This window comes from Camelus ferus, chromosome 11 (genome assembly GCF_009834535.1).
Source record: "Camelus ferus isolate YT-003-E chromosome 11, BCGSAC_Cfer_1.0, whole genome shotgun sequence".
In the NCBI taxonomy this organism is placed as follows: domain Eukaryota; kingdom Metazoa; phylum Chordata; class Mammalia; order Artiodactyla; family Camelidae; genus Camelus; species Camelus ferus.
This window is the reverse complement of record NC_045706.1, coordinates 35,480,303-35,505,921: the sequence shown is the minus strand read 5'-3', so window position 1 is coordinate 35,505,921 and position 25,619 is coordinate 35,480,303. Positions and strand designations below refer to the sequence as shown.

Sequence of the window (25,619 nt, the reverse complement as noted above, 5' to 3'; positions counted from 1 at the left end):
AGGGAAAGAACTGAAAAAATAAACTATAAAACATAAATCCAAATGTTCTAATATCTTACTCATTCTAAACCGCTTATTAAATTCCTACTGTATTCTAGGCTAGATATTCATTAGGGAAATGAAAATAAAAAACTTATACCTTATTGTTGAAGAGTTCTCAGTCTGATGGACGAGATATAACTAAATTACCATAAAGTGTAAGTAAATAAATGTTCTTAAATATAAATTGGTAAAGACCTCATTAGGGGAAAAATATATCATTTCTTTTCCCTCTAAAACCATAATATTTAATATTGATCAATAATATGTAAGAAGTAAATATAATAAATTCAGTTATTTCTTTTGAAGAATGAAATAATTTTAAGGGGAAAAAAAAACCTCAGCAACTAATTCCATATAACTATGTTTCTTAACTCAAGAAAAAATAACCTACATATTTTTAAAAGAAAATTATACCCACAGCACAGAGGTTCAGGTAACTACGTCTTGTACTACTTGCCCACATCCTCCATCCCAACCATAGGTGGTTTGCCTGGGGTCGGTTCCTATGCGAGGTAAATCTAAAGACTGGTCAGGCTATGCCTCAAAAGGAAGAGATGGGCTGGGTCAAGTCTTACTCTCAGGACTCTAACTGTGATAACAAATCCCTTCCATCCTATTCTCTGCTGAGCCTATTTTTGTCCCCTGCATTGAAACTATCCACGTCAAAATCAGCAATGACCTCCAACATCCCTAAAGCCAATGGTTCTCGATACTCATTTAATATGACCTGCCAGCAGCAAGTGACACTGCTGGCCGCCTGCTTCTGCTTGAAATGCTTTCTTCACTTGGCCCCCAGAGCACCATGCCCTCTTCGGACTGTCCGCCTTCCTTCCAGCAATTTCTTCTCACTCTCCCTGTGGGTTCTTCCTGATCTCTGCAAGGATCCAAATGTTCGCTCCACTCTCAGACCTCTTCCCTATTCTCACTGACTCTCTAAGGCAGCCGTCCTCAAACATTTTGGTCTCAGGACCACTTTAACACTTTTAAAAATGAATAAGGAACTCAAAAATGCTTTATTTATGAGGGTTATATCTTTAGATAATTACTATATTAGAAAACTGAGAAAAGTTTTAAATATTTATTAATTCATCTAAAAGCAACTATAAGTTCATTATGTATCAAAGTAAATAATGCATTTTAATGAAAAATACATTCTCCAAAATAGAAAATCCATGTATTAGTAAGAAGAACAGCATCATTTCCCATTTTTGAAAATCTCTCTAAACGTAGCTGAACAGAAAATAACAGATGCCTGTATCTGTGTCTGCGTTTATTCTGCCGTGATGCCACACATAGCCTCTGGAAAACACGACTGCACTGTATGACTTAGTATTATTATAAAGAGTTTTTACTCTGCAGATACCCCTGCAAAGGTCCAAAGAATCCATGGGTCCCCACTATACGCTGAGAACTACTTTGGGTGATCTCATCCAATCCCATAAGTGTTAAATACCTCTCTTCTAGGACAACTCTCAAACAAAAAGATACCACTGTGCTGGACTCTCTTGAACTCCAGGTTCAAACACGGACTAACTGCCTACTCATTGTTCCCATTAGATAGCTAACAGGTACCTATTTTAACTAATAAATACTTTACTCCCCACCCACCCCACAACCCCAACACTTTCTTCCTGCACCTTCCCCCCATCTCAGTAAATAATAACTAACTTACCGGCAGCTCAGGTCAAAATCTGGAATGCTTCTCTTTTTGTCAAGTCCACGTCTAACCTATGTACCAATTCTGTGAGCTCCCCTCAGGAATGTACCTGGAATCCCACCACTTCTCATCCCTCCACGATTCCTTCCACCCTAGTCCAAGCTTACTTACCTTGGCCTAGACCTTGGCAATAGCCTCCCAGCCAGCCCCCGTGAATCCTCTTGTGTCCCCTCTAGCATAATCTTCACATAGAGACCAGGGGGGTTTAAAGCGTAAGTCAGAACACATCACTTCTCAGCTTAAGACCTTAGGTACTTTCTCACCTCACTCAGAGCAAAAGCTAGAGTCTTCATCATGGCCTACGTGATCTGGCCCCCGAGGACCTCTCCAAACTCTCCTGAAACCCTCCCCTCGGCTGTCGCTCACACACTCTCCCCTCAGGGTCTTTGCAATTGCAGTCTCTCCTGCCTGAGCCCCGCTGCCCTCAGATATCCTTGCTCAATCAGCACTCAACACGCCCCATCAAAGACACCATCCTCACCATCTCCCCATGCCCTTTTTCCCTGCTTTATTTTTTCTTCCTAAAACTTGTCATTACCTAACATGCCTGTCTGTTCTTTGTCGGTTCTCCCCGACGCAGCACAATGAGAACAGGGACTCTCGTTCAACGCTGTATCCCGGCACCTAGAACAGTGCCTACGAGGTAGCAGGTGCTCAATGCGTTTTGTTTGAGTGGATGAACAGAGATGTCAACCCGCGTAGCGGGGGGAGTTGATGGTGAAAGTGGTGAGGGAGTGTGGCCAGGAGAGCCATGGGCAAAGCAGCACTTTGAAGTAAGTGTGAAAAGAGCCACACCACCAAATAAAGGCTGTGAATAAAAGGCGATGAGACCACTGTCAGACAGCACGGCTCCCGAGGCCAGAGAACTGAATGCTTACCGAACATTTAGTTATTTCAAATAGCAGCTCTTAAAATCCTCCTGAAATACAAAAACACCTTTGGAACAAGAATGTTTCCCTTAAATACTACCTGAATCAATCCAGTAGAGTCTTATGCTCTTTATGGACACAAATCTCTTCCTATGCAAGAAAGAATGAATAGCCCATACAAAGGAGAACGCCTAGTCTACTTAGTCTACTCGCCAAACTTTCAGGCTACCCCCAGCTCTTCAGTCATCCTCACAAACTGGCTCCCAGAGGGAGACCACACTATAAAAGCTAGGATTAAACTAGGTTCTTATCACCACTGAAATTCAGTGAGTCCAACTAGAAACCCCCATAGCAAATCTCCTTGGGCCAGGATTCTAAGAATAAGTGTCAGGGTTACTTCATCGTAATTAATATCAAAATCATAGTACCATAAGCAGTACATTGGTTAACAAATATTTTATCCAAAAAGAATTTTTTAAAAATTTGTCTCTTCATTCTGACCAAGAATGAAAAGTAGCACATGTGAACTCAAATCGCAACAAGTACCCCAAAATTTAGTTGGCTGGTGCAGAACGACAGTAGTGACCAGTCATTTGCTATCCTTCCTGAGGGGATGGGAGACAAGTGGGGGAAAGGTGCCCAGTACAAGGCAATTCCCCATCACGTAAGCCTTTGGGTTCACCCACGTGGTACCTTCACTTAACCTGCTACCAATGTCATGTTTTCCTTAATCAGACAAAAAATGACACTGTACACCATGATCCTAGTGAACTACCCTTTCACAGGCTCTACCTACACACCAAAAACAACGCTTCTAAGCTGCGCCATGTGTCAGTTTCTACACCATTAGGAGGGTACTTGTTGGAAATCTCACAAATAACCAAGAAGAGGGGGAGTTTTAAAGCAAAACAAGAAAAACAAATTTCAAAGAAACAAAAGGAAAAACAGAAAGGGTAGTTCACTAAAAGTTTTTTCTTAACCTTCTGAAGAGATTTGGGGAAGGAGTTATAATCTTAAGGTTCTTCTAGCTGAGCAGAGAAAATTAATCTATCTGTTGACCTATCTATTACTTTTGCTTGAGAGTAGATACGGTTAAATCTTCAGTGCTCATGATGTGTAACACACTTTGTTAGGAGCTGGAAAGCTTCCTAAGATGAATAAAAATTTCCTTTTAGAGTTGCCCAGGGTAGTGGAGAGAGTGCGGGCTTTGCCTATGACAGATCTGGGTTTGAACCAGGGACCCAAGGCTTTTGAACTGTGTTGCCCTGGGCAAGGCTGAGTTTTGGTTCCCTGGATTTGAAATAAAGAAAGCATCCAGGCCTTTGGACTTACGGTCTTCTTGCCTGGGATGTTCTTGCCCCAGATTGCGCAGACTCATCCCCTCCCCTCCTTCAAGCCCTTACTTGGCTGGTACCTTCTCACTGAGGCCTTCCCTGTTCTCCCTACTTTGTGTTACAGGAAACACGTCACACACACACACACACTCTCTTACTCTCTCTCTCACCCAATTTGTACTCACACTCCCACCCACTTCTCTGCTTTAGTTTTTGCCAGACCGTGACCACCATGCAGCACACGTGGATTTGCTCATTCATCTAGTTTATCCTCCTTCTCCCACTAGGCTGTAAGCTCCACAATGCAGGTTTGGGGTTTGTTTGGGTTTTCCCCCCTTGTTCCCTACCTTAGAACATAAAGGTAACACCAAAAACTTGCTGTGTAAAGGAAGCTCATGGCGGTCCCTGCAAAGTGCTGGGGTTCTAATTAGGGACCATGTAAATAAAGACCTTATGATATAAGGCACCCAGTAAACAGTAGATGTTACTATCTTTAGAAGAGACTATCTGAAATCGTTAATAGAATTTTTTTTTAAATAATGAGAATAATATTAGAGGTGGCCCAGGACAGCTAATCACTAAGTAGCAGAAGAATGGAAAAAAAAAAAAAAAGTAACTACTTTACATCCACAGAAGTGAGACGATTCTGAATTATTCCACAGGGTGAGACTAAGAAATTTACATATTTCTGTACAGAAACCAAAAGTTGAAGAGGGGAGTGAGTTGGAAAACAGATTCTGGGTTACAAATACACATTATTCACATGTTCTTCAACCAAACAGGGCCCAATTACCGAAAAAAGACAACGAAAGTTTTAGTTTTAATTTGATTATTCACTCTGACAGAACAGAAAAGCAACAGAATGTGATAATGGCAGGACAAAACTCATGCTTTCTAATATTTTTCTTTTTTGGGGGGTTGGGGGAGTGATTAGATTTATTTATTTATTTATCTTCTGAGGAGGTACTGGGGATTGAACCCAGGGCCTTGTACGTGCTAAGCATGCACTCTACCACTTGAGCTACAAACATTTTTCTTAACCATTGCTTTTCCAACTGTGTGGAAGGTTAAAAGTGATTGTAATAATTAACATTTTCCATCAAATATTTTGAAAGAAAAAGAGTTTGTAAATGAACTATTCCTTATATAATCTTTGTTTCTATTATAGGCTTATTTCCTATTTTAATACAGACAGAAATAAATATATACAGTCAAAAAATACTCAGCATATCTTTGAATGTGATATTAAAAAATCATCAAAAGAGTGCCCCAAGATTCAAAACTCTTGCATAAAAGAGAAAAAGACTTATTCACGTCAAGAAAGCTTTCTTCATTTTACTAAAGGATTTAAGATCTCCTTTAAAATTAGTGAAATTTCCTCATCAAACTAAATTTATTCAATTTATTAAAAATATCATTGATATAATTTTCAGAAATGTACTCACTGCTGAAAACTATAACTAATAAGAAAAAGAAAACATAGGTATAAGTGTATGTTCTCATATTTTGAACAAAAAATAATAAACAGTAGATGATCTGGATTAAATAGTTTAAAAGTCTGAAAATATTCAGAATGTGGGATGCAAACCATTTTCCTCTTCTTAGAAACTATTTCCACCAATGCCAATTCAAAGCAAACAGTACAAATTTTAAAAACAAACAGTCATTTTTTCATGATTAAATGTGAAGATGTTTAGCTAACACATTTTACAAAATGAAAACTTCCAAACACAGCTACTCAAAAAAAATCATAATAAATAAACTTCTCTAAGCCCTTCAAATATTAATTTGAAAATTTCTAATCATATTATGGTCTTATGTGAGTGTGCAGCTGAGAAATCATGCTATTAATCCAGCTGGCATGCTTACCATGTTGTTTCCAATTTCTTTCATGGTATATTATTTAAAACATACTACTAATATTCACAGTCTCAAAATACATAACTGTACCAGGCCATCTCATCCCTACTCTAGTCATTGTAACTTGAGCTTTCTACCAATTTAAATCAACATTTATTTCATTTCACATTTGCTTAGCACCGTACTACATGCTCAAAAAATTTACTCATTAGCTTAAGTCATGCCAAATATATGCTGTTTCCAGGAAACTGTGTCCCAACTTAGTAATGCAGATTGAGGCATGGACCAGGAATGGCTATGTGCATTACATCAGTAATCCGGATAGTGGGTCCTCCTCTGCAAAATTAATCTAACGTGAGAGTCTCAAAACAAGAAAATTAAAGTTCAAACTATAGCATGTGATCCACTTAGGGTCATGAGTGGCACATGTACAGGTTACATATTTCTATCAGATGGCAACACTTCCTGCTACTCCCCTATTTAGTGTTCAAAGAGTACAGAGTCTTTTAAATTTTCAAATCATAAAACTAATTCTGCAGGTCTGCATATTGTACATCTAAACCGTAATATTAAGAATTTCTTCTTGAGACTGAATTTCTTTTTTGTATCACTGGCATACTTTATTAATCGCAACTATTTTCACTTTCATATAAGAGTCCACTGATTCAGAATCAAATGAAATAACATTGAATAAAAGGACCAAAATATATCAGAACCTCTCAGGACACCACCAAGTGGACCCATGGCAGATACCACATAAGGAAAATATAACAAATAACCCCCATCTAGTGAGGGAGTTACTTAGGACTCAAATCTTACTTAGAAGGGTAAAATTATATGATATAATAAAATCCAGACAATTAATCAATCAAATCAGTGAACAAAAATAAACTTCATCTCAATAAACAATGTATTGCAGACATCAAGATTTCCAGCAACTGCATATTACAAGGAATTATTCTCCACCTCATTCCTGACCTAATCCAACTGTACACAACAGACATTCAAATTAAAAGGGGAGGCTGGGCGTGTACCTAAATTTTTAATAATTTTTTGAGCTCTGCTCTAAATGTCTTCCCACCCCATCTATTAGACGTACCCTACTAAAAATAAAGCAACAAAAACAGATCTTCCTTTTCTGCAGAATGACACAATAGATATCTTTTGTATCTGTTTTCCCAACTAAAATACTCCCCCAAATAAAATAACTACTCTCCCAAATAAAAATAACTAAAGAAGAAGGAAATATATCATCTATTTAGATACACCAATGAGGTGACAACAAAGTAAGAGACAGTAAAAGTAGGAATGCTGTAAAGTAAGAAAACACCAAAACCAGCACCCTGGTCACCTTGAACTTCCCTTCTGACTTCTATTATAATAATGACATACAGCAAGACAGGAGATAAAACCAGGACCACTCAAACTGGTGAGTTTAACAGATCCCTACATAAAACTGGAACTTCAGGGAACTATACCCTCAGGATATGGACGATGAGAAATAAACTTGGTCCACCAAAAGAGAAGAGAAACTGCTTTTTAACTCTGGTGACTTTTTTGGGGAGTGTGAGGCCTGACAGTGGTCTGGGTGGAAATCTCCCATGAGAATTCATAACCAACAGCTAGTACTCATGGTTTTGTGGTCTATATTCATACTGTGTGTTTCAAGGCAGCTCAAGAGGAGACTTTGAAGGATTGCCTAGCTTGATGGTGCCTATAGGTACCTGGCAGAAGCAAATATAAATACTCCCTGGAAAAACCTATCTTTAATCTAGATCTTAAAGAACTCGCACATATAAAACTTTCAAGGAACATGAGCTCATAGTCAATAAATCATAAACATACAAGGAAATAAGATACTATCAATGAACACCAATAAAAACAGTAAATGAACCAGCTCTGAAAAGATTTCAGATACTAGAATTATCAGCATAAAATAAGTATATTTAATATATCTTAATAAAGAAAAGTTTGAAAAGGAGCAAACTTTTATTTAAAAAATATTACCAAGGTGACTTGAGAAAGGACCAAAAATAATGGTTAAAAATTTTTAAGTAAGAAACTCATATTAATTCAACCAACATATATTAATTGAGTACCTCCATATTAGGTGTCATGCCTTTTTCTAAGCTCTATCTAAATTTTTTAATTTATCATAAAAAATTAAAGTGAAATTTGAAAGTATAAAAATCTCTTTCTTATCAAGGACACTTTAAACAGCAGAACAGATACAAACTGAGAAAAGAACTGGTGAACCAGAAGACCAATGCAAAGAAAACATGCAAAGAAAACAGAATTACAACAGGAAGACAGAGAGAACAAAACTAGGAAGAGGGACATAGAATGGGAATTGAGGACATCTAACATATATCTTCTTGAATTTCCTATGGAAGAAAATAAAATAAAGGAGGAAGAGGTATTATTCTAATAAATAATAATAGAATTTTCCTAAAATATTAATCTTCAGATCCAGGAAACCCAAAGAACCTCAAGCAGAGTTTGAAAAGGAAAAAAAAAAAAAAGATAGAAAAAGAACTCCCTACAAACCCCAAACTACCAAAGACAAAGCAAAACCTGTAAAGCAGCTAGAAAGAGAGATGATCTATATAAACTGAACTATGAATATCAACAGGATTTAAACAGGTAAAAAAGAAAAGAAATGAGTTTTCCAGACAGCAGCTTGATCAAAGCACGAAATAAAAGGGACTAGAACGTCTGGGTGGAGGCAAAGGTCTGTCTGCACTGGGTAAAACAGGGATAAAGTTAGAGCATTACGACTGGAAAGATGGGTTGGAAGCAGATCACAGAGGGCCTCAAATGCTGAGCTAGGGAGTCTGAAGTTCCTTCTCAATCTTTTTTTTTTTTTTAAATGAAGTTATTGGGTATTGAACCCAGGACTTCGTGCATGCTAAGCATGTGCTCTACCACTGAGCCACACCTTCCCTTCCCTGGTGTTCCTGAAATGAGGGGACAGTCATCCTTAAAAGCTCTAAAGAAGGGAATAAAATTATGACTGTAGCATCACAAAAACTAACCCATCAGCTAGCCCACAGGCAGAGATACCAAGGGGAAGCCTATTTTAAAAGACTAGCCTTAGGTAGTAAGAATCTCATCAGAGTGGTGATAGACACATGAAAAAAGACAAAAAGAGACACACAAAAAGAAGGACATTATAAAGGAAAAAAATCAGTAAGATTTACTGACCCACTTAACATGGGCAACAATGAGTCTGAGAAACTTAAAGAGAGAATTAGTCCGATTTCTCAACCTTTAACCCTTCTGAATAAGCAATATATCACATTTTCCTCCGGAATGGATTTGAAATTTCTGTTTATAGGCTATCGGCCATCAATTAATTATTTTTAAATTCCACTTCATAAACTATGCAAAAAGACAAGCTATCCCAGTTTCCACCACTAAATACCAGCAGCTTGAGAAACATCTTATTCCTTACTTTCTAGAGAAAACACAGTGATGACAGAGGAATCTCATCTCCTCTCAGAGCTACTTAAGAGAGCTGGTGAATATAAAAATAAAAAGTGCAGGAGGTAAGTAGCCAACAAGTCACAGGTTGTGCATTTTAGAACCAATCTAGAATAATAGTCTTTCTTACCGAAGACACTCTGCCACTCTATTTTATTTTCTTCATAAGCACTTAATCTATGTCTGAAATATTCTTGCTTCTCCACCTCTGTATCGCTTGTCTCCCTGAACCACCCTGCCCCACTCTCACTGGACTGTAAACTCCATAAGGGATCTTGTTTGCGTTGCTCACTATTACAGTCTAGCCTCTGTAACAGTGCATGGCACAAAGTTGAGATGCTCAGTAGCTATCTGATGGATGGATGGATGGATGGATGGATGGATGGGTGGGTGGGTGATGGATGAATGTACCCAGTGCTGCAGTGCTGCATGATTCCAGGAGTTCCATTCATTCACATCCTGTGGTTTGTACTGAGCACAGAAAGTACAGCCTGACTATGGCAGGAAGTGGGCCAGGAGCTGTGGAAGTCAGAATGCAGACAACTCAAACCCTATTTGGCTCCAATGTATCCTGTTACGTTTGCAAACTGGGCATAATTTACCCTGCTCCTGACAGAAATAGCAATAATTTTCTCTTCCGTTTTCACCTCAAGACTAACCTCACTCTTTGAATAACTGAATATGTATTCGTGTTAAGGTCTTCATGTATGAATACTCCTATATCAACTGTCCTATAAATAAACAGTTAATATTTTAAATTATTAACTGAGGATTCTGAGCTCCAACTGGAAATGAGCCATTGTAAATTGTCAGTTCCTTAGTCTTCCCTGGTTACAAACATCTTTAGGGCAATTCTTTACTTAATCCACTGAGCTGTGACACAAATAGAGCTAAAGTGCCTGGTTCAGGAGTGGTCAGTTCTGTGATTCATTAACATCGATCTTCAGTTGAAGAGAGTCCACCCAAAATGTTTTAAAAGAATCTAGAAAGAGGATGAAGATTTCACAGACTGTCAGGCTCAGCTCCACGCATCACTCTGATGACAGGAACGCCCTCCTACTATCCCCAGCAACCAGGACACAGAGACCTGCCTCCCAAGCCTTTCAGAGTTTACACTCAGCACCATTTGCTGACCCCATCACTAAAGGTTACTTTCTACCACCAATGCTTGTGAGGCTATCACTCCATCTCTCCTAACCTTAGAACTTCTGAGGTACCACTGTCCTAAAAGCAGGTCAGTCTATGGGAATTCCAACCGTAGGCCTATGGTAAGTACCAAACCCAAGAGGGACTATGTCCCTACAATTAAATTACAAGCATAATGAAAACTGGCAATAATACAGCATAAACATCTCTTTGCCTTCTTTTTTTCATCCTCTTGTAGGTTCTATATGCCATAGTGATTCTCAGTCTTTACTTTCTTAAGCAGCAATATTCTTTAAACAAAACTTTGTGAGAGTTCTATACATAAAGCATATAAAGGCAGAGCTGTTGGTTGATGGGACAATAAGGAGGTCACAGGCCTCATGATGATGATAATGATGATTATTTAAATTAACAGTGATGTCTTTAAGAGAAGAATAATAAGGAACAATACGTTATAGTCCCGGCTTCATATCCAACCTGTTCTAAGTAGAGTGTTTCTATTAAACGTTCACCGTCTCAGCTGTAATCACCTTCTTGGTCTGAGAACTCTGATCCCTAGGAGCACAGAACTCTTCAGCTCAGGAGAAGCCCTATTTGTGCTGCACTGTGAAAGTCTCTCCAAAAGATTGCAAAAGCAGCGGCACTCATGAGGCCTGGGGTTTCCTCGGGTCAGTGCAGCTGCCTGACCCAGCGTTGAGCCCACATGAAATATTCACCCCCCCACCCAAAAAAAAAACAGAGGGGAAAAAAAATGTTTAATTAACTAGTATATGAAGCATTAAGTACATTAAGGAACTAGGAGGGCCAAACTATCTGCAAATAAGGATTGGAGAAGTTCCTTCTAACCATGGGAAGACTGTAGTGACTTATCATAGATGGGTCATCTCAACAAAAGAAAAAGGAGATTTCAAAATTTACAGGTCAAGAGATAGTTTCCAGTGCTCCTTTCAGGCATAAACAGCATTTCTGCTGGGAAATTTATAAGTCAAGTTCGCTGTATAATGTGACAGAGGAAGTTATCTGGGTTTTCTCATCATATTCTTAACTATCATTAGTTATTTTACAAGATATGTGAAAACTAGTGGCAATTATGGAGTTCTTGTTTATTTTAATTCTGTCCTGCCTAACTGTGGCCTAATTTGGAGAGGTCCTAACTGAACTGAATGAGGATTAGGTCTGCCTAATAATAAGATAAAACAGTATGTTATTACTCATATGAAGGATATTGTAGCCACTTTTCAGCATGCTGTAAAAGAAAACTTAAAAACATGGGGAAAATGTTGATGTTGTACTGAGTAAAAATGGATCTAGAACACTATAATTCTAATTTTGTACTTTTTATGAGGTATACATATTCATAAGAATAAAAACTGGAAGCATCCACACCAAAATATTATCAGTGGCTACTTCTGAGTGGTGATTTGTGTTTTGTTGTTTGAACTTGGCAATGCTTACCAAAATTTTCTATTTAAAATCAGGGGGGAAAATCACACTTAAAAACAAAAAGAAACAACAAGTTTCTACTGTATAGTACAGGGAACTATATTCAGTAACTTGTAATAACCTATAATGAAAAGGAATATGTAAAAGGAATACATATGTATAACTGAATCTCTACGCTGTACATCAGAAATTAACACATTGTAAACCGACTATCCTTCAATAAAAAAGAAGGAAAACAAAACAAAAAGAAATTTTACTCACAGTAAAATTGATAGTTATACCTGAAGTTCTAAGGTTTATCTATTTCATAAATTTTGAGACTCGTGTACAAACCTGAGAGCTGTGTGACTGTGTAGCCAAACTCCAGCCACAACTGCTTCAGAAGGAACAGCTGCTCATGCAACCGCTGAGGTGAGCAAGCCTAAACGCTACTGGCAGCGTAGTGGGCTCAGTGTGGGAAAGGACACGTGGCCGGGTAGGCACCCCTCCCAGTTCTCAGCCCCTCATAACAGAATGGTCATTGTTTGGATGCAACCTCTTCAGCGACTACACCAGGCTGATCTAGAAGCCTTTGCTTTGAGGATGAGGCTTATTTACCTGCTTGTTTTAAGGCTGCCTTTGTAGTAATGCAAAGCAGGAAAAAACCCTTTGCTCGTTTACGATCTAAACGTCACCGCTGTGTCATCAGTGAGGCAGAGGAATTGTCAAGTCACAGTCCCTGAAATCCAACAAATCTTAGTTCAAGTTCTGGCTCCACCATTTCCTAATTGCATGAGCTTCGGCAAGTAATGTCACAAGCCTCAGTTTATTCATCTTTCAAAGAAGGTTATCAAGCCAACCTCCCAGGATTTTAGTGAAGATTTAAAATATTTATCAGTATATATAGCATCTGCTAACTTAATAAACATATTTTAGAAGTCTAAACACAGAGATTTTCAAATCATGTAGCCCACTACTGGAAAAACAAAAGTGAATACTAATTATTCTTAAACTCAAACTTAAAACTCACATCCTTCAGGGCAAATTCCAAGCTATATATATACTGAAAGTGGTCACTTGAGCCAAATCGAAGCACTTGAATTGATGTTTTACATTTTAAAGAATTCCAGCTCTGAAGCAAGTTTGTGAACTACAGGAGAAGACTTCTAGCAAAATCTCATCACTCCTCTTCTATATCATCTTTACTAACTATATTGAAAGGATCTGTGTACTAGTGCAAATGTCACAGACACAATACGATTGTATCAGAAAGAATCAAAGTCTATTCACACCTCCTCTGCTGGCCTTGTATAATCAACCCAGAATGTATCAACAAAGACATCAGAGCCTATGTTAGAAAGAGGGCAGATTTTACCACAGTCTCATACCAGTAATATACTCTCAGTAAAGTTATAAAATTAGAATATATTTGATTTTAGTACGCCAGTTAAATGTTATAATTATAAACCAAATAAGAACCCATGAAGTGGGAAAAAGCAAATAATGGTGAAAAAAGTAGAGCAGAAAGTTAAACTTCCACAAACACTTGGATATTTTTCAAACCATGTTTCAAAAGGGGAGACAGCATGGTATACTGCCTCCACTGCACACATATGGGACAGACAGACCTAGTACTGAGTCCCATTCCTGCCCTGACTCTGGGAAGCAGTAGGCCAGTTATTTAATCACTTGGAATCTCAGTATTCTTATCTAGAAAGTGGGACTTGTTAAATGTTCTTATGATGGTGTAATGATCAAAGACATAAAATAGTTGGCACAGGGTACATTTAAAGTGTCCTATATTGGTAGACTGGGGGAGAAAAAAAAAACTAAAGGATCAAGGTGACATATAACATGACATAGGCTATGCCATAAAAAAGAGCCATTGCATCAAAAGCCAGCCAACCACTGAAGGTCACAGGACATAACATAATGAGTGACTGAGTGACCCTGACCTTGATGATAAACTTGGTTGAGGAGATAAGAATTATGGCTATAAAAAGAAAATAAAGGAACCACTTAACCCTGTAACTTGTGGGGTCAAGGAGACAAGCAGGTCAAAGTTAATGACTAACAGGAAATCATGAATCCGATGTAGACACCACCCAGTCAGACTCAGATATGGCCTTGATGTCATTTAGGGCAGAGAAAAGTCAATGAGTAACAGCTGATTCAAAGGATACACACTCACTGAGCTTTGATATTGACTGCCCCATTCCCAGAAAGGAAGGCAGTGAGGTCTCCAGCTGGAAGTCCGCTGCCACTTTCATCTGTCCAGAGTGCCATGTGGCCTCCTCTATTGTCTTTATTGTCTATCGGGCAACAGGAAGGACTCACAGGGGCTGAGACAGAGCTGCTTAAGAAAGAGTTAAGAGTGACGTCCCATTACGCAGGCAAGTTCAGAGAACAACTACTAGTGTATCTGAGGCCAGAGGGTGAGGTTCTGCTCTAAGAAGGTTCCCTGAGAAGGGCTCAACCTGACTTAGTACAGCAGAGTGCGCCCCACCAGGTTCAATCTAAATTATTACATACCTCCAACAGCTACTGCTTTGCATCTATCGATAGGTTCCTTTAAAATTATTCTCATGTACACTTCCTGAGGCAGGGTCTTGTCTTCTGTTTCATAAGCTTCCCAGCCAGACACTTGTGTGCATCCCAAAGAACTCAATGCTGTGCCTAGAACAGAAGAGCAATTTAAGCTTAACTACTTTGAAAATGGAATCATGAAATTCTAACGTTCAGAGAGACATCAACCCAGTACACCTCACTACAAATAAAAGCATTAAGTTTTAAAATATTAGACTGGAAACAAAAAATTCACAACTGACCCCCACCTTCCAGCTCATCTTTCCTCACCCCCATCTTTTCTTTCCCTTCCTTCCTTCCTCTCTTTCTTCAAGCTTTTTTGTCATAAAATATGTATAAAACTTACCCCATCTTTTCTTAACTGTAACCCTCTATTATATAAAGGTATTTCTCTTTTTGTATACTTACCTACTATCTTTAATTGTCAACAAATAACTGATTTTCACAAATTAAGCACAGCAGCTTCAATATGAAAATAAAGGGCAACTACTAAGTAACCTTCTTTACAAGCTGACTGATAAAAAGGCCAAAACATCGCCCTCATAAATGATACTTTTTGTAGCTATATATGTGTAAATGGCTGTGTGCACAACAAGAAAGCTGGAGATAATGTTTTGCATCTGACAGAGAACAAAGAGAGCTGTCCGTTTAGTCTCTCATCTATGGTCATTTGTATTTACATGTGAAAGAATGTGGAATCTAATGGTAGCTAGCACCGTGGCATTTCAGTTTGATCATATCTAGTTTAATCAGTAACATTCTTTTTTCTTTTCAAAAGTGAGTTCAAAGTGGGTTTACAACCCTTTTCAGGATCATATAAGCCCCATGTCATTGAGTATCTGATGAAAGCTAAGCCTATTCTCCCACCACTCAAATTTCAGAAGGATCTTGAACTCTTTGAAGCCCATCTCTGGAGCCCAGAATAGAAATCCTAAGGATCTCCATGTACCAAACTGGGTAGCTATCTTGAGCCAACTACCAAGCTTAAATATGTGAGGAAACAATTCTTGGGACAAAAGAAACCACTCTTGATACTCTTCTAGGACCAAGTCATACCAGGCAATCTCCCATTTTAATCATTCTTTACCCTATCTATAAGAAATAGTAAATAATCAAATACAGTCAAAAGAAAGCCACCTTCACAAACTAAAACATATAAGGACTCTCTTGCCACTACATTAGCTTAAAAATGTTCAATTAAAGCTTCAAAGTAAAATATATTTATACAAAAGACCATCATCTCCTGATGATACCAACATACAGCATACACGCCTAAAGATAAATCAAGGGTCTCCCCTGAAAAAATTCTATCTCAGGAAATAGGGTGTCACTTTATATTTAAGACCTCACTAAGCCTCATATTACAAACCAGGGTATCAGTTTATTTTGAATAATGAAATAATGTTTGAGAAAATAACTTTCATTAAATGCTAGCTTTGGACGGTTTTAGGTCACTTGACAGAAACTGGCTAACAAAAAGAGGCAGAGAAAGAGAATGAACAATTAATTTTGGAGGTAGTACCTAACAATAGCAAATATGAGACAGCATTTCTAAAAACCTTTTAAATATCATTTTAAAAAGCAATGTGGATTTTGGGGTTATGGATGGCCAATGGAATAAGGCTGTTTATCTCTGCTTCCCTCTAATTCCCATTAAAATTATAATTAAGAGAGGATAAAAGATATAAATCCATAAGGACAAAGGGGACAGAAAAGTATATTAGAGCAGACAACAGGTATCAATGGCATTTTGGAAGCTGAAAGCAGAGATGACTGCTGAGCAGAGCAAGCTGGAACATCCCTGCCTGAGAAACAAACAAAAAGCCAGATGACTGCTCTAGAAAGGCTCAGGAAAAGTAGTGTCTGGTTCCCGGGGAGGAGAGCGTCGTGAGTTGAAAGGGGACCGGTTGGTATGAAAGGCAGTTAGACCCTTACCTTATACCATATATAAAAATTAACTCAAAATGGGTTAAAGACCTAAACATGAAATCTGAAACTAGGAAACTCCTAGGAGAAAATATAGGAGGGAAAACTTCATGACATTGGATTTGACAGTGATTTCTTGGATATAACACCAAAAGTGCAGGCAACAAAAGCTTTGAAAAGAGACAAATAGGACTATATCAAACTTAAAAACTTCCTTACAGCAAAGGAAACAATCAGCATGAAAGGACAATCTACGAAATGGAAGAAAATACTTGCAAACTATATATATATATATATATATATACACACACACACACACACACACACACACACACACACAGAGAGAACGAGAAAGAGAGAGAGATAGTTTATGTATATATATGATAAAGAGTTAATAGCTAGAATATATTAAGAATTTCTACAACTCAACACCAAAAAACAAATAACCCTATTAAAAAACAGATATGAATTTGAATAGACATTTATCCAAAGAAGATACATAAATGATCAACAAGCATAAGAAAGGATGCTCAACATCACTAATCATCAGGAATATGAAAATCAAAACCAAAGGAGTTATCAACCAAAATCACACGTGTTGGCAGGAAGAAAACAGAACCCTTGTGTGCTGATGGTGAGAATGTAAAATGGTGCAACCACTGTGGGAAACAGTATAGTGGTTCCTCAAAAAATTAAAAATAGAACTATTCTCTGATCCAACAATCCCACTTCTGGGTATATGCCCCCCAAAATGGAAAGCAGGATCTCACATCCATGTTCACTGCGGCACTATTTACAATTGCCAAGAGGTGGAAGCAACTTAAATGTCCATCAACAGATGAGTCAATAAAGAAAATGAGGCATGCACATAGAACAGTATATTATTTAGTTTTTAAAAAAGGGAAATCCATGCCATATGCTACAACATGGATGAAGCTTGAGGACATTATGCTAAGTAAAACAAGCCAATCACAAAAAGCAAATACTATAAGATTCCACTTATATGAGGTATCTGAAGTAGTCAAACTCTTAGAAACAGAAAATAGAACAGTAGTTGCCAAAAGCTGAGGAAGGGGAGAAAGGAGAGTTGTTCAATGGGAATAAAGTTTCAATTTTGCAAGAAGAAAACGTTTTAGAGCACTGTTGCATAACAATGTGGATATACTTAACATTGCTATATTATACAATTTAAAAATTAAGATGGTAAACTTTATATTGTGTTCTTTACCACAATAAAAAAAAAAGGAGGGATATTATTCTGGATTAAATAGGTGAGTCCAGTGTAATCATAAGGGTCCTTAAAAGCAAAAGATGGAAGCAGAAGAGGTCAAAGTAATGCAACATGAGATGTATTTGACCTATTGTTGCTCCTTTAGTAGGGGGAATGGGGCCAGGGGCCAAGGAATACAGCCAGCCTCTAGAAACTAGGAAAAGCAAGGGAATGGATTCTCCTCTAGAAATGATTGCAGTCCTGTGGCAACCTTGACTTTAACCTGGTGAGACCCACACCAGACTTCCTACCTGACCTACAGAACTGCAAGATAATAAAACAACAACCAAAAAAAGGGGCAGTTAGAATCCCAGGTCTTCTCCCCACCTGGTAGAGCCAGACAAATGATCCCTACTTCTGTAACAGGAAGCTGCTTACTCTCTGGAGAAAATGATGCACCAAGACTTCAGACCCAGAGGCATCACATAAGGTTCAAATAGAGGCACCAAGAACTCAGCACTTACACACTTGTACAGTGAGACCTCTGGCTCCCTTCTCCCAGCTGGCTCCCCCAGATCCTCACAGGTAGGCTTTTACCCCTACAAAAACACATGAACAGAGGATTTCCTTTTGGAGAAACCAAAAGATCCAAGAAAGAAGATTTGCAGATTCTGATGTCCAGGAATCACCTGAACTCAAATGGCCAGGTTCCTCCCCAAAGAGCCTTTACAGAAGCCAACTAGGAAAGCAAATTTCCAGTCCACTTTTTATAGTATCACTCTTAAATATGAACAGACAACTGAAGAGTCTCACCATTCATTTGAGAAAAGCCTCTAACATTAAAATCAAGGACCAAAACAAGCTGATTAAAAGGGAAAACACAGAGGAAAAAGAAAAGTGCAATGAGCAGAAGAAAACGGCAAAATAATTCAATTCATATTCTCAAGGGAAAAGAGAAAGTATCACATCCATGAAACAAGAACAGGATCCCAGTTTTTAAATGAAATATTCAGAGGCCAATAAAAAATTAAATTTGAAATTACAAACAGGCCAGCAGAAATTAAAAGTTTAAAAAATACTAAGAAACCCTCTCAGAACAGAAACACAGAGAGTTAGAAAATAACTAAGAAAAAGACATAAGAAAACTAGAGAACCAAACCAGTAAGTCCACATATCCCACTAACAAACTTACAGAAAACAGAGAAAAGGGTGGAAAGAAAATTATCAAAGAAACTCTGCAAGAAAACTTCCCAAATTGGAAGACATGTGTTTCTGAAGGAAGAAAATCATGAACGTTAAAAAAAAAAAAATCGTAAGACATATGTTTCAATATGAAATTTCAGAATTCTGGGGATAAAGAAAAGAGTCAAATATTTTCCAGAAAAATAAAACAGTCCACACATGACCAAATGGAAAGCAGAATGGCCAGAGACATTTCAACCTAAGTCTCACACGCTCTGCCATTAACAAAACACAGTCATAATAAACATTAAATATAATATATATTAACTATATTAAAATATAAAATGCATTACATATAATAAAAAGCATTAAATATAAAATATACTCAATATATATATAAAGTATATATTTAACCACAGACTATAACATGACTGCATCCAGAAAATGGAGAGACAAGAGTAGGTGTGTACTGAGGGTAAATAGTTGTGTATGAGAGTTAAATCCGCAGCAGGAAATCAGTGTTTACATCCAAAATGTGAAAAGAAATCAGTAAAGCATACTGTGTATTATTTAGAAATAGGTAGGTGGATACCAAAAAATGTAACTAAAAGAGTTGAAAAGGACCATCTTTGGGTAAAGGAGTAATGGGAGTATAAAAAGAAAAGGGAATGGCTGTTACAGTACTACTTTAACTTTAAACAATGCACGTGTGATTATCTCAAAATAAATAAAATAAAATAAATGGATGGAAGGAAGGGAAGGAGGGAGAGGGGAAGGAAAACTATTTAACAAAGCAAATCTACAAATTGTGACACAATGGACATCTCCAACCTTCATCTACAGAGAAAGAATGAAGCAGCAACTGTTCTAACTTTATACAAATGGTTTACTTGTGGCTTGGAATAAAATTTCCAATTATAGCACCATACATGGATTCCAAAAGTGCTGTATCACAAACAACTAAAATGAAAACATATTGTGAGAAACGGCACTGAATGCTTCTAAAAATGTGACTCTAATAATGAAGATACTGACGTCAAACATGTAAGTAAAGAGTTGGAAGAAAATTTTTCTAAGTGGGAAAAAAGCGTTAGTTGTAGTATTATATTTTACATAAATATGTGATTATTAAATGTACATATGTAACTAAATTAATTAAATGTATAAATATGTTTGACTATTACAGTCAAATATATAAGGAATGTTTAAAACATTCAAGTTGACCACAAAAATTTTGTTCTTCTCAATGGGAAAACATGAGAAATACAAACTAAACATAAAAAGGTGCATAAAGAAATTAAAACTCCATCTACCTGAATCATGTTATTTTTCTTCACCTGTCTTCCTTCCAATCTAGAAGAAAATAATAAGCAAATTAAAGTACATTCTTCAGATAATGAGCTGCTTATAAGAAAAAAACTGAAACCCAAGGTAAATATTATTCACTTCTTATCCCTTATCCATAGCAAAAATCAATTCTTTCCTACTTCCCAGCTAATTTCTGGCTGTTACGGTATTCAGAGTAAGCTTTATGCAAAGCCATGCAGAAGCAAGCAGTGTAAATCCAACGCCAATAAAAACATGGCAATTCAAGTGCATCTAACGGTATAAGCATGAGTTTTAAAATCATACATTTTTAAAAATTATCTCCTCACTGTTCAGCTAAATAACTGCTAATTGACAACATAGAGAAAGATAAAGAAGCAAGAAAGCATATTTTCAAAACATAAGAATCACAACTTTGAAAAGGTAGCAACAGATTTAAATTTCATTTTTACCAAACGCCATCAACAGCAAGTTAAGTGAAACTCCAGACCACATAAGTATGTTTATGATCAAAGACCTTATAAACTTTAACCCACATCACCTTAAAGAGCTTAGAAACGCTTCCTCATTTAATTTCATGACTTTCCCAACTAAAAATGAAATGTAACCCTTCAAAAATATCTATGTGAATATACATGTGAATTACAGTACCTGCAGAAAGAGAAAAAAAGTACCTTTTAAAAAAATAATAAACATTTGTACTAATGTATTAGATACACACAGAAAAGCACAGAAATCGAGTGCCTTACTTAATTTTCCTAAAGTGAGCACACAAGTGTAACCACCACTCTCCCCAAAGGTCACCACTGCCCTGTCTGAATATCACACATGAGTTTCGACTGCTGGATCAAGGATCTGTCTGAGAGTCTAAGAATCCTTCTATCTGGACCAAAATAAAATGCTATAGGAAGAGAGTGGCAAGTGGTCACAGGCTGCAGGGGGCTATTATTTCAGGACGATGCTCACGTGTCTCAGGAAGATGTTCTGACGAGCTGGATGGCTGTTTGAAGTCAACCTGCAAGGTCTCCCGAGACAGGGGGAAACAGAAGCTGTGTTATGATATAAATGGAAGATAAAGGGCCTTCCTGTTGTCCAGGACAAACGTACGGCTAGGAGTGCAGTCTGGGAAGTGGGAGCAGAGGGAGGAGGGTAGGGGACCAAGGAAGTCTGGACCTCCTTTGTATAGCTACAAAAACATCTATAGAACAAAGGGAACAACCAAACTAGTATGTTTTGTCTACTACTAGTCTAACAAGCTAGACTAAGCTACTGATGCATCATCTCACTTGATCTTCTCATTGCTCTGAAGACAGCGTTATCTTATCTGCCTGTAGACAGATAAGGATGTTGAGTCTCAGAGCAAAGCACAGAGCCCAAAATTACAGAGTTAGTAGGTGAGGCAAAGCTGTTCCTCTTGACAGCTACTATGCAGGGCTGGAGACACCAAAAATAAACAGTAAAATGCTCTCAGAAGAGAGACCATTGTAATTAGATACAGAATATATTATATTGTCCTGGCCCACGAATCATTTAGAAGAAAGAACCAGGTAATTCAGGTTCCACAAAGTCTTTCTTCTGAAATTATCAAAAACTTGAAGGGTCCTGTTGCTTGTAAAGTAGGCCCACTCATCTTTCCTACCTCAAAGAAGTTTCAAAAGAAACACTTCAACTTCACAAAGTGTAATTTTTTGACATGTTAACTTGTATCACTCAGCATGCTTTCCCACTGCAACAGAGGAGGAAATCAAGAGTATGATGTCCCTCAGAGAAAGTCACAGGTGCAGAAAGGCAAATTACCACCAGAAAAGTATTGAGGAACCTGTGATAAAGCCACCTTCAAACGGCACATCACATCTGCATGAATATTTAATTCTATCGTAAGTACTTTCAAAAAGCAGGGGCCAAAACGGGAACACAGTTCAAAAAGAGAAACTTCTATTCTGCCACTTGAGAGGGAGAGGAAATAACATATCTAAAAAAGTTGCTATAAGACTATGTGGGTCACAGAAAACAAACTTTTGGTTGCTAGGGGGGAAGGGGGTAGGAAGGAACAAATTGGGAGTTTGAGACTTGCAGATGCTAACTACTATATATAAAATAGATATACAGCAGGTTTCTTCTGTATAACACAGGGAACTATATTCAATATCTTATAGTAACCTATAATGAAAAAGAATATGAAAACAAATATATGTATGTATACGTATGACTGAAACTTTATGCTGTACACCAGAAATTGACACAACACTGTAAACTGACTATACTTGAATTTTTTTTTAAAGGCTATATATGATGTACCTACCAAAAGGCATGTAGCTAAAAAAGGCCTTCTTGCATCCTCACTGATAAATACAAAACAATGTGTCATCGACAGTAACCAGGATTGTCAGACATCACGAAAAGCCTTCACATTCAATCCTGTGAGAACCCTGCAAGGGGGGAGGGATTAGGGTTACCAATTTATCATATGCAAACAATGGGCCCCAAGAGGTTATACAACTTGTCCAAGGTCGGGAAATTGTCCAAGACCACAAACTTGCCAGAGGTCACAGTGTGAAAAAGTAGGAAAGGATCCCAAATCAAGTGTGTCGGAGGCCAAAGACACAGGACAGTTCTGGCTTAATGGTGAAAACAACCGAATCTGCTCTTCAATTCCGAGAATCATTTAATGATTCTTTCACTATTTTCCGGTTTCAACCTGTTTTTCACATGTCCTGAACAAAAGGACACGGACACGCCTTCCTCCTGCGAGATGGGGGAAGTGTCTTGTTAGCCAGTGGCTTAGGGACAGGAAACAAAAATAGGTCTGGATGGACTCTTTATATAGATTAGATAACTACTAGGGCAGCTGAGAGCTCTCTGGTGATGTCTTTATACGGGATCTAGCACGGGAAGGGCGTAGTAGAAGCCACAGACTTGGTTTTACAGGGGACACATGCTGTGAAGATACAACGTGAGCCTTCTTTCTGGGACCAGTGAGTAAGCAAGTTACCCACGCTCACCTTGCACAGTAAAGCATCTAGGGAAAAAATGATCCAAATTGCACTTAGAAGGCCATACATAGCTCTAAACTTTTAACTAAGACTGAGTATAACAAGGCAAGAAACTTTTCAGACATTAAGCCAGTGACATTCAGAAGGGTACTGGGGGGAGTGGAGGTGACAGGGTAGATGCCCTTCCCTTATTCACAATAATTCTGGTGTGACAATACTCAAACTCCCGTGCGTTTACTACTGGTGACCCCCCCTCAAGAAAAACGACCCTGGAGTAGGAGGAAATTCAAAGTAAAACAGAAAGAGCCTAAGAAGAGAGGAGGAGGAAGGAAAAGAATTAAGTTCACAACATTCTCTAAGGCACGGTGAATTTCCACTTTACAAGTTCATATTCGTAGGTCCAGTCCTTTCAAGGCTCGACTCCCTCCTAGATCAGGGAGGACAGAGGTTTCAGCTTGGGGACCAAGCTGACTAACTGACCACCCAAGGAACAACCCTGGGAGGCAAGGTCAAAATCAACTTCAACTGCCTCTGTCAACGTGGACCTACGACAGGGAAATCACAGCAGGAAAAATCAGCAGGCATACTTCGATTTTTGGCAACCCTGTCCCAAACTCGGCAATGAAATAACTTGGTTGTTTCTTCTCAGGAGGAAAGATGATGTGAAATTAGACTCGAAGAATACAGAGACCAGGAACAGTACAAGATCAATTTAATTATATTTTTATAATTTTTATTTTTTCCTATTAACATTACATTTTATTACAATAGGAAAACACACACACACACACTGAAAATTTCCTCACTCTCACTCAAAAACAGCGTGTTATACGAATTAAATCTGAGTTTAAGAGAATACAAAATGCCAAGTACAAAGTCTTTGAAGTCCTCTAATGTCTAACTCTCAGTAACACAGTTTAATTGAACTCTGTCTTTCTTTCCAGGCCTGGAGAAGAGCCTTGACAGTCTTGACTATAGTTGCAAAGCCCCAGGCATCACGCCTAGTCTATGGTGACTGAAAGTTGGGCTCTCCTTTTGGAGACACCTCAAGGCTTCCAGAATTCTGCTAGCAGCTGGCACCAGGGAGAAGAGTTCAAGCACGCTGGCTCAAGGAAAATCTTAATGTCCCCGTTGCTACAATACATTCATACTTATCCCAGATTGAAAGAATAACACAAAGAGTAAACTGAAAGTCTCCTCCCAGCCCTCCCCCAAATCTGGCCTCAACTTGCAACCCATTGAGATTCTCTCGGGTAAGTCACAGAGCTCTTTCTCTGAGCTGCTGGGCTGAGGTGTAAAAGAAAACACATAATGTGAAAGGCCATCCATTCACTACCCTGGGAGTTCAGCAACTTCCCACTCTGCCTCTCAAAGGGCCTCCTCTCTTCCCTCTTCCTCTGTAAAGTACATGTGAATAGCTGCGCTGAGGAGGGCAGGTTCATCTAGAAGAAAAGGCCAGGTTATTAAACTGCAGTCCTCTAAAATGTGGGCGTTGAAGGAGAGGGCTGAAGCAGGGGATAGAAAAGTTCGGAGGAATACACCACACCTACAGGAGGACTCCCAGTGGTGACAGACAGGAAGTAACTGGGCTCCAGGATATAATAAGAGAAAGTAATGGAACAGAGCAAAACTAGAAAAAGCCCGAAGCTAATCCTGGTAACAAAAATGTGATCTCCAGGCAAAGGCCTCTCCCCTTCTGCAGAAGGAACCCAGTGCCTTCCTTAGCCTGGAGGAAAGAAAAGGTATCTTAACCCTTCATTCAGGCAACCTTTATTGAGTGGGATTATGAAGAGACAAAAGACTCGATTCCCTGAAGGAGCTCACCATTTCAAGGAGAAAAACCACATCAACTAGTATTTACATTTCTGTGTGACAGGTGAAACTCGGAGGTAAATAGCAGTGTCAACAAACACAAGCACGTTCCTGCTGGGGCCAGGTACAAATCATAGACAAGCTATGAATCTCATTTTAATCCCTGAAAGAAGTCTGTGTGTCAGGTAAATGCCTTCACTTTTTTACTGATAGAAACGAGGTATATAGGACACAGAAAAGGGTCTTCCAAACAGTTTCATTCTAATTAAATCTTCAGATATCCTCCTCTCCCATGACTCAAATATAGTTCTCGATCCTTATTTTACCTTTGGAGGTTGCCTAGAAGAGTCTCAGGTTCCTAGAACTTTTACTGAGAAACCCACAAATGGAAGAAATAATTTTCTTACATCACAGATCCTGTTACCAAGAGCCCTGTTAGCAGTGCCCTGCCTCTACTTTACCAGGGCAAGTTTTGGTTGTTATTAAATCCCTACCCTTAGATGTGCCAATGTAATCTTCCTTGTGTGTATTTAATCATAGCTCCTTGAGGGCAAGAGCCACACTTTATCTGTGTTTACACAATGCTCTCAGAAACATTGGTAAGCAACCAACAAAACCCTATCATGTTTGTTACCAATTTTATCAAATCAAGCATTTCTGTCATCAAGTCCTCAATTCACCCACCCTTACTTTTCACCCTTGATTATTTTC

The 25,619-nt window shown here is 38.3% G+C and overlaps 1 protein-coding gene across 11 annotated transcripts in view; it reads right to left on the bottom strand.

The window, feature by feature from the left end:
• Positions 1-25,619, bottom strand: part of SGMS1 (sphingomyelin synthase 1) — a 264,767-nt gene that overhangs the window by 117,334 nt on the left and 121,814 nt on the right. For 7 of the 11 annotated variants that reach the window (XM_032491393.1, XM_032491396.1, XM_032491398.1 and 4 more), the window contains 2 exons: positions 20,091-20,130; positions 14,406-14,549 (listed from right to left, as the gene is read on the bottom strand). The gene's annotated coding sequence lies outside the window, so the exon portion shown is untranslated. Of the gene's footprint in view, positions 1-14,405; positions 14,550-18,119; positions 18,194-20,090; positions 20,131-22,405; positions 22,533-25,619 lie in introns of those variants that run through there. The other 4 variants (XM_032491395.1, XM_032491400.1, XM_032491391.1 and 1 more) reach the window with 3 other exon arrangements.